This window comes from Silene latifolia, chromosome X (genome assembly GCF_048544455.1).
Source record: "Silene latifolia isolate original U9 population chromosome X, ASM4854445v1, whole genome shotgun sequence".
Taxonomy (NCBI): Eukaryota; Viridiplantae; Streptophyta; class Magnoliopsida; order Caryophyllales; family Caryophyllaceae; genus Silene; species Silene latifolia.
In genome coordinates this window covers 144,521,018-144,531,835 of record NC_133537.1, presented here as the reverse complement: position 1 = coordinate 144,531,835, position 10,818 = coordinate 144,521,018, and positions in this window count along the sequence as shown.

Genomic DNA, 10,818 nt, shown 5'->3' with positions numbered 1-10,818 from the left:
TTGATCCCTTGAGGTCACACCTAAAGGACGATTCCCTTAATTGAAAAGGTTAATTAATTGTATACCGATACAGATTAATTAATTCCTTAAAATTGAACAAATTATTATAAGAAAGAAAATAAATGACATCTTATTATAATGTGATTAAATGAGATTTTATTTAGTAATTTAAGAAGTTATATTACTAAAGTTAATCGGTGTTTGCGAAACACGCGAGATGAGAATGATAGGTTAGTTATAATTACAAGATATTGTGAATTATACTAACTAGTAATTAAATGACCATTTTATGAGAAAGTAATTTTATATTACTAGTCAATTTGTAAAATATGATTTATTTAATTTGTAAATGATATTTAATTTGTTAAATATGCATTTTAAATTAAAACATAACATAAGACATGTCACATGTCACGTGACATACAATTGTACAATTGACAAAAATAAAATGGACTCCATATTACAACATGTAAATCGAAATTAGGTGGGTGTTTTAGTGGGTTTTGGTCTTATTCATTTGTCTTATTCATTTGTCTATGACACTTGATAGTGACATGACCATGAAAAAGCCTTACACGAATTTCTCTTGTGAAGACAAAAAGAAAAAGAAAAATTTGGTCTATATACTATTACCAACCGGTTGTGGCAAGAGGGTAGAGTAGATTTTTCTTATTTTTTTCATTCTCTCATGTTTTTATGAAAACCAACTACTTCTCTCTCTTGTTCATCAAAAATTCAAGTTTGATGAATCTAATTTGTGAAAATCAAACACTAATAATACTAGAAGTAGTATATGAGTATTAGTAATAGATTTTAAGGTAAACTACATTACAAACATCTAGTACATGTTTATTTGTGGGATTAAGGGATAATCTTGGGTGCTACTAATTGGAGGGCTTCTATTTTGAGGTCATGTATGTTCATCCAATATTGGAAAGCTCAAGAACTAACAAGAAGGTGATCTTGTTGGTGGCCATTTGACCGAAATTCATGATTTCTTCACTTATCTATTTTAGTTTGCATGCATAAGATTTGCAATTTATTTTATGATTAAATAAATTTGAAACATATATGAATATGTTATATAAAGAGATCTAGATTTCCAACAAGCGGTATCAGAGCACAAGGTTGTTTGCATGCAAATCGGTTATTGTTTTTCCGAGTTATATGATTAACAAACAAAACTTGTAAATTTGTGATATTATGATATATCACGAAAATAATTTATGCATGTTAAAGTTTCTGATCCTAAAATGTATTTAGGATATTTTGGTTAATTTATGGATTTTATTGTTCATTTTATATAATATTGACATTAAAATGTGATTTTTATGATAAAAATGTCATTTTTGGACGAAAATTAGCTAAACTTCGAATTTTCCAGTGGTTTTTCGATATGTTTTCACATATATTAGTTTTAGATGATCTGGAAATTTTCATAATTTTATGAGTTCTTATGCTCGAAAAATGGATTTTTCATGATAAAAATCGGATTTAGATGAAAAATAGGTTAATATGAGAAATATTTTGAATATGGTCATAGAAATTTAGTATGTTGTAATGTGCAATTTTACAAGATGTGTGTAAAATAATAGGCTATAATGAAGTCTTCATGCATGATTTATGGATTTTTGATGAAAATAGCATAAATAGTGACTTAATTAGTGAAAAATTGCTAAAACATACTTCATGACTAAGGAAAAACGTCACATGTTGCATTTTATTATCTTTTTCAGATCCAAAATTAAAAAATTGATGAATATAATTTTTCTCATGTTTTTATGATTTTTATTGATAAATCCGATAAACCGCAACATTGTTTTTCCCGATAACTTTCGAAATATTTTTAACCTGAGTTTTTGAACATTATGAGTGTCATGGTTTTTTTTCCAGAATGTTCATGAGTTTAAATTTCAAATTTCAAATTTATTTGAAATTTTTGTGATTTATTTGAAGTTTATAGCTTTTTATTGTAATTTTAGGTCCATTAATGAACAATTTTAGAAATATAAGTTAATTATGGTCAAATAGTTAGTGGAGACTAATTTTGAGTCATAAGTTGGTTAGGGTAATTAACTTGTGCATAAATATGAATTTATGTAATTTTTGTGATTATAAAACGTTGAATCATGCAAATCCGTAAAAACCGTGTAATATACGATATTGGCTCCTTAAAGGCGATTTAGCATAAAATTGAGCATGTTCATACATATTATAATGCTGCATTTTCTTTATGATTGTCATAATTTTATTTTATGTAATTTTTGAATTATGTAATTTTTACTTAGTATGGCCTTGGTTTTTAACTGGTATTACCAGAAATGTATGGGAATATCGATTCGATTGTAATTTTATTGTGATCTCGTATCACCGTCTTGTAATTTAATAGATTTATTTTATTATAGTTACAAATGTATAATAGGAAATTATGTAATTTATTATGTAATTTTATTCATTTTGGAGTTCCCAAAGACGGATTTCTTCAAGATGGCGATACATAAAGACGGTGTTACCTCGAGATGCGTGCCACAACCGAAGTTCAAGGGACCAATGGAGTTGGTTTCCGAATATGTAATATTTAATTGGATTTTCTTTTTTTTAGGAAGGCCATACTAGGATTTAATTTATGCTTTGCATTTTATTTATATGTCGCATGCATCGCTAAATCGCCATAACTAAAATATGCATTATCATTTTATCGAGTTCATCGACCGTGTCAATTAAAATTATCGTAGTTCACTTAAAACGTGATAGATAATAAATTGACATGACCTCTCGCTAAAAATAAACAATTGAGACATAACCTTACCAAAAAGTAGAAACCATGAAAACCTATTTCATGAGGGAGTGCACTCGGCCATCCCGGGGTACAAACCTTGTTACGTAGGGGAAGTGGGTGATAAATGTCTATCCACCGAATTCATGTTGATGAGGGTTTCATCGGCTATCCCGTGCCCAAGTTAATGTGGGTTTGGATCATGGACACATTTATTCGAAATTTGGATTGAGCTCAACGGAAGTTTTCGTGACCGTAGTCGCATGTGTTCCGGGCTATAGATAAATATTAAAGTAATTTTATCGACCGAGAGTTCTAAAAGTAGAATCGATTAAAGAGTTAGTCCACCAAGTTATATTGATAAGGGTTCCATCGGCTATCCCGTGCCCAAGTTAATATGAATGTGGATCTCGGAATCATTTATCATAGTTGGGTAGAGGTCACTATGTAAATGCTTTACTTGTTATTTACAAGTATTATTAAAACGATAAATGTTAAGTTTTCCACTATTCCGTTATTATATTGTTCTATTTCTTTACCACAATTCATATATGATATCATTTCGATTTTTCAAAACCTCCATTAAAACATCGTAACTAAAGACAAATATGAATTTGCTTCTAAAACCTCAAATGAACCATTGCTAAGGATCTCTTTTAAAGAGTATAGATAAAGGTTATTCATTATCAAACAGGTTTTTGATTCTTGACTAACACATCTACTTATAATGAATTGTTATTCATATACTTAATTGAATTAAGTACCTTGAAGCGATAAATTGTTTTGATAACTAGATTTGTTGGAAATCAAAATTGACCAAAATAACGCAACCACTTCAATGAAAGTTTTAAGACTAAAACGAACAAATGAAGAGTAATCTTCATGAATTCAATTTTGCTTCTCAAAGCAAAGACTCATTGAAATGAGTGGGAGCATTCTCTTAAACCGTTAAGATGAGGACGAGGTTCAAGAAGTAAAAATTATAATGGAATTGATACAAGGTAATGCTAAAAGTAAAGTTATTGAGAAATAACGATACTAAACCTATCAATCCCGACCGATAAAGTTTCCACTGTCTTAAATGTTGGACACTAGAAAGGAAACTACCCCAAATTATTGAAGAATCAACAAATTAGTTGTGGGACATCTAATAGGATCTTCTTCTTTAAATGTTTATATGATTAACATAAATTTTGCTAGTACTACTTCGTCAATATTAGAAACCAATGGAGGTTTTCATCATTGTACTTGATATATAGGATGATTAGAATATGACGACTAGCAACAATTATGTCGAGAGATAGAGTAGTTGTGTACTCAATCTAGTTTTTGGATTTAAAGTTCTACTTAATTGTGACTATTAAGTGCATAAACTCTAAATAAGAAAATAAACTTGTTAAGATACAAAAGAGGTTTCACTTTTGTGACCCTATGCACCACGATTTGATGTATGGCTAGCCCATTATCAAGGTGATAATATTCTAAACCAAACTAGAATGATATATCATAAAGATGATGCAAGACTCAAATTGATAACCCAAGATCAAACCTTAGATTTTGGAATGATAAACGCAAAGAGTTATCGAGTACTCTTGAAACCATTAGATTGTTAATGGTATATGCGTATCTTGTATTCAAAGCAAGATGTCTCGTGCCTTTTGGTTGAAAAGGAGATCGAGGTTGTAAATCATCGATCCAAAATAGGTTGATCATTATCTTTTACCAACGATTTAAGTTGACACTAATATGTTCACTTAATAAGGTAAATAGAGAAATCTTTGAAGAATTTCAAAGAGTTCAAAGAATCACGATTTAGTCGTGATGGGATTATCAAAGTGAAGACTTTGATATAAACCAAATGAATTGTGATATAGCATCACAAATTAATCTCTCTTAACACGCATTATGGGATAATGTATGATTGGATAAGAATTCAAACGCTATTCGATAAGGTTTGGACTTCGATCAAGTTACTTTGAGTTACTTGATCCTTTTGGGGATTTTTTTCATTTTGTCTAAATTATTTTTCCACTAAATCTAAAACGATTCATATGAGATATGAAATGGTAGGGTACCATGTTTGTAAGTTTTCACAAGAAACAAATGCTCATTTTTCCCTTTCAATTATCACGAGTACGACGGGTTTGTGGCTCGTGAAGCTGTCTTTCTAAAATACAAGTTTATTTTTAGAAGACAGAGTGGGAGAAATTATTCAAGAGCCACAAAGAATGCCACAGAGAATGTTATATCGCAAGAAACTGGTCTTTCTTGGCTACATGAGATATTTTGTGTAAGACGTTGTTTCTTCAAAACCTAGGAGGTTAAATTCATCACTTGTTGAAAATGATGAATTCATGCTACTTTTAAGAAAGTAAAAAGCTTATAACTTACAAAGAAATTGTTTGATTCAAGTTAATTACTTCTGGAAAGTAATCAACAAATGACTTACATAAGAGTGTTTAAGTCACAACTCAATACAAGGCTTAGAGCCATGAAAATCCGAAATAAAAGACTTGATTAGTGTCAAAGGGTTTTACACTAATAAAGACAGTTTTCAAAGCTTGATTGGTGGCAAAGGGTTTTGCGCTAGTTGAAATGCTTAAGTCTATTTGGATCTTCTTAGGGATTGTGTTTCATTATTATGAAATACATAGCGAGTGAATCTAAAACGCACTTCTTCAATAGAAGGAATGTATTCAATACATGTCTTGAGTTTAGTAGATTCTTGCAATCCTAAGATAATGTGAAACTTAAGAGAGGATCTTAAGTAGGACATCAATGAGTTAGAATCAATGTTTTGATCATGTTATAAAACTTTTCTCGATAAGACGAGAAGTTGTTTTTATACATGGATTTTAGTGGGAGTTACGGAAATTTTATTTAGTCCGATATGTAGATGACATATTGATCATTGAGAATGATTTAAGAATTTTGGAGTATTATAATACATCTTGAATATCCGTTTTATGAAGATAAATAAACATGATATTAGCGTCAGTAAGAAGTCTTATGTTGATAAGATTCATGACTAGTTCAATTAAATTGAACATATTTGATTGATTTCATTTGCTTCCGCTGCCGGAACAATTAAATGAGTAATGATGTATAACACTTCATATACTTTGAGTATGATGAGTTGTTTTCAAAATCGAATTTAAGTAATCGAATTGAGTACACTTGCAATCATGAGATGTGCAAGAGGATGAGTCCCGCACACTGTGAAAACAGTGGGAGCTATTCTTAGGCTAGAGGGCCTATGTCTTGATTGGATCTCGACACGTACTCAGAAAGTTTTGTAATGCAAATGTATACATTACAAAGGAAAACGAGTATGTAGTAAGGTTGAGTAAGGTACAAGAAGTTGATAAAACCTACTAACCAAAGCCTTCTCAAAGGCTAAACATGATGAGTCATGTCATTTCAATTAAATTGAAATGAACAACTACGTACAAGATCAAATTAGATTATAGAACATGAAATAGTAATCAGGCATTGACTATTCATATGTGATAATCGCATTTGTCGTTCGAGTTTTACTTTAAAACTTTTTTATTATACTTTGTTACATCCAAACGGGTTGTAGAGACAACATTGAACCCCGTTAAAGTGAACACGGATTAACATGGTATTCGCCCATAGTCACTTGTATGAGGTGACGTCTCGAAGTGACTAGAGTGTGATGCGATTGATGGCAAGTTCAAGTGCCATAGAGTCATGTGAGATGACTAGTCGATCACATAGGAAGACTGTTAGGAACACTTTGTCGGGCAGTGACCGTTTATAGAGTTATGGCAAATTTATATAGCCTGGTCGTGGCAAGAGCTACTATAGTATTCTAATGAGTCGATTCTTTTGACTAAAGACTGTTCGCCTATGATGGCACAGTTTCAGATTAACTTTGATTTGTGTTACTACGACCTTCGTAAATGGGGTCAAATGGGCATATTTTGGGTTATGATGGTTGTGGCTAGTCGAAGGGAATGAGTGCGATAGGAATTGTCCACCCCCTTGTCAGGGTTAAAACAATATCTCAGGGCCACTCGAGGAGTAATGAACTGGAAATGCGTGGCCACGCTCGGAATGAATCCATGGTGGATAAATTCCGATCAATCAGGTATTCTCCAGATCGAGGAAACCACTCTCGATATGATCACTTGCAAGTACGACCCGAAAGACACCTTGCATTGAGTGGGAGATAGTAATAGGACAAGAGAATTGGTGACGCACACTTGTCGAGGACAAGTGGGAGATTGTTGGGAAATGTGTCCTCAACAATAGTGCGATCACATGATTTAAATATCATTATTAAATCTCATTACAAAGAATACGGAAGGGATGATACATTATATATATAGTCAACTGGTCCACACATATCGGTAATGATTGGCTGGCTAGAGTTTGACATTACTGTCGTGGGACGGTGGTGACCAGTTGATCCCTTGAGGTCACACCTAAAGGACGATTCCCTTAATTGAAAAGGTTAATTAATTGTATACCGATACAGATTAATTAATTCCTTAAAATTGAACAAATTATTATAAGAAAAAAAATAAATGACATCTTATTATAATGTGATTAAATGAGATTTTATTTAGTAATTTAAGAAGTTATATTACTAAAGTTAATCGGTGTTTGCGAAACACGCGAGATGAGAATGATAGGTTAGTTATAATTACAAGATATTGTGAATTATACTAACTAGTAATTAAATGACCATTTTATGAGAAAGTAATTTTATATTACTAGTCAATTTGTTAAATATGATTTATTTAATTTGTAAATGATATTTAATTTGTTAAATATGCATTTTAAATTAAAACATGACATAAGACATGTCACATGTCACATGACATACAATTGTACAATTGACAAAAATAAAATGGACTCCATATTACAACATGTAAACCGAAATTAGGTGGGTGTTTTAGTGGGTTTTGGTCTTATTCATTTGCCTTATTCATTTGTCTATGACACTTGATAGTGACATGGCCATGAAAAAGCCTTACACCAATTTGTCTTGTGAAGACAAAAAGAAAAAGAAAAATTTGGTCTATATACTATTACCAACCGGTTTTGGCAAGAGGGTAGAGTAGATTTTTCTTATTTTTATCATTCTCTCATGTTTTTATGAAAACCAACTACTTCTCTCTCTTGTTCATCAAAAATTCAAGTTTGATGAATCTAATTTGTGAAAATCAAACACTAATAATACTAGAAGTAGTATATGAGTATTAGTAATAGATTTTAAGGTAAACTACATTACAAACATCTAGTACATGTTTATTTGTGGGATTAAGGGATAGTCTTGGGTGCTACTAATTGGAGGGCTTCTATTTTGAGGTCATGTATGTTCATCTAATATTGGAAAGCTCAAGAACTAACAAGAAGGTGATCTTGTTGGTGCCCATTTGACTGAAATTCATATGGTGAGAAAATGATTTCTTCACTTATCTATTTTAGTTTGCATGCGTAAGATTTGCAATTTATTTTATGACTAAATAAATTTGAAACATATATGAATATGTTATATAAAGAGATCTAGATTTACAACACATTCGACCACGTAAGCTCGGATCCTTCTGAGTACCAGCCTTGTTTTGCATGACCGACCAATTTGACCAACTCCACAATAATCAACTTAATCAATCTTAGTCTTTTTCCTCTTATGAGGGCACTTTCGTCTACATTCGAGTCGAGCATCACTAAACGTTAACTTAGTTCATCTCGTTTCGTCAAACATGTAAGTCTAAGGGTGTAGATCTCTCCTTTATTTATTGTTCTTTATTGTTGTAATCATATTGTAAGATTTATGTCGAAAATACAATTAAAACCGATTTCTAAAAACCCTTTGTTTTAAACCCTTTTTACGGATTAACAGGAGACAGACGTCGAGAAGGAACGCAGCAACAGTTGCGCCTCTTGGAAAGGACGCAACACTTCCTGCGCCTCTTCCTGAGGTTGCCGCCGTTCCTGCTTCTCTTCTTCTTCCTTCGTCTTCTGTTGATTTCGTCACTACTACAAAACTTGTGATGGACATCGGACTTTTCGCTATATGGACATCGGATACACAACCGATGTAGAGTTTGGTCATGTCCATTGTGGATTAATGGACATCGGATTTTAAACCGATGTCCATTAAAATTTGCACATCGGATTTTTAGGAAAATTGATGTCTATTTGATCAATGGACATCGGATTTTTAGGAAAATCGATGTCTATTTGATCAATAGACATCAGATTTTTAGGAAAACCGATGTCTATTTGATCAATGGACATCATTTTTTTGCAAAAATCCGATGTCTATAATTATTATTTTTTATATAAAAAAAATATTATGCTGTTGCCCATATTAGTCGTACACATGATGACAATGCAAAATGATTCCATAATCAACAAAAAATATCTGTATACAATCAATCAGTTATCGAAAGCCAATTACAAAAAAATTTCATCTACATAATGTGTCAAATTTACTTAGACGACTAACCTATACAAAAATATAAACCGATATGTAAACTGACTAATTGTTTAAAAAAAAAAGGCCGAAGAGACAAGACTACTTGGCAGCCTCAGATTTGCTCATCTCCCATTGGGCATATTACCAAGAGAATCTGGTTAAACACAACAAAGTTAACGAGAAAACAAAATATCAACATAGAAGATCCTATATAACTAACGAGACACATACATTACTGTATTTTAAGTATCACAACTACTAGCAATACACTCACCTGAACGTGAGGAGCCTGGAACATTTCCTGTATGGCCGCTTCAACTTCTGCCATACCGACAAGGGTTTTTCCTGAAGATTCATAAACAGATGCATTTTCCCAAAAATTAGCTCCAGCAGCAGTAAACAGATGGATTAGGTTTACACCTAGAATTGTCACCTAGATATTTAAATGACTTGTCTTCGGCATGCTGAAAACACAACAAACACCAATCTTGAGTATCGGTTTGAACGCAGGAATGGTCCTAAAGGTGAAAGGGTCCAAGAAACATTAGAGTCTGCTGATAAAGATAAACCAAGCGAGATGGTAACAATGATGAATAAAGTAAGAAACATCGCTGATCCAGTAAGAATTAAGTACCTTAACACCACTAAGTTTGCGAAGAACACAGTTCCTTAGCAATTGATCTCCTCTTGCTTTGCTAGAATTTCAACGGAGTAACTTCCTTGTTGGTGTGGGAAATTAAATAACTCTGAGCAACATGAGTTATATTATAAAAGGACAAAAATCATAGTTAAATAATGACTTATATTAAGTTAAACTTGAAAGATTATGGTATCACCCAAAGGCCATATTAGCTAGTGTCTAAAACTGAATAAGCTCTTCAACCTTACAAAATATACAAATAAATTATGTTAAAAAAAATAGCATCAGCACAGAATTAGAATTCATTTACATACACAAGAATTACATTTTGAGTTAAAGTTATGTTTTGATCTTCCAACTCTTTGATGTATACTGTAAGTTCAGTGATATGCTAAACTTGTTTCCCATCCAAGTTTCCCAATCGCTCTGAATCTGACCGAGCATTAAACAAAAAATTAGGTAGCAATTTTTTGAAAAATTATACGAAAAGTTATTAACAGGCATTCTCATATTCATATTGTAAATTGTCTGATCATGCTATCATTATTGTTATTATGTACAACTATGACCACTATTGGTTCCTAGGTTAAATAATAATAATCCCTGGCTAACATACCAAAAATGATATATAGCTTGGCCTCATAAATTCATAAAAGTTGTTTTGAGTTCTTATATGAGTGTGCTAAATCTGCATCTAATATGAAATGCATAAATTCAGGGTTTAAAAAATCACTATCCTCAGTAGTTAGATGTGTCATCTCGAAAACATAGAAAGACTAATCCAAGATAGAAAATAAGTATGCATTTGATTTCAGGAAAAAGAAAACATAATGCATTTTTTTTTGGTAATATGTGAGTATTTCTATTAAATGTCAAAAAATATGGTACAAGAGTTTCTCAAGCATTATTAAGTGTCCAGTACATATAGTTCCTTGCTTTGTAACC